Source organism: Pteropus vampyrus, unplaced genomic scaffold (genome assembly GCF_000151845.1).
Source record: "Pteropus vampyrus isolate Shadow unplaced genomic scaffold, Pvam_2.0 Scaffold67, whole genome shotgun sequence".
Classification (NCBI taxonomy): Eukaryota; Metazoa; Chordata; class Mammalia; order Chiroptera; family Pteropodidae; genus Pteropus; species Pteropus vampyrus.
Window position 1 is genome coordinate 264,011 of NW_011888848.1, and position 303 is coordinate 264,313.

Below are 303 nucleotides of genomic sequence, written 5' to 3' on the forward strand. Positions count from 1 at the left end.
GATAGTGGTCCCCATGTGTTTGGGTGAGTACCCCAAGGGTATGACCCGCTTTTTCATATACAAAAAGGAAAAAGGGACTCTGATCATAGGGATGCCCAAGGTCAGCTGGGTTCATTAAACTCTCCTTTAAGGCTTTAAAGACTATGTACTCCTGTTCTTTCCATGAAATGGAGTCCAGGTTATTGTTCTTTAGTAAAACATACAGAGGTTTGGCCATAAGAGAGATTCAAGACTCAATTTCAGCAATAAACAACTAGCCTGAGAAAACCTCGCAGCTGACACTTAGTTTTGGGTTTGGGGAAA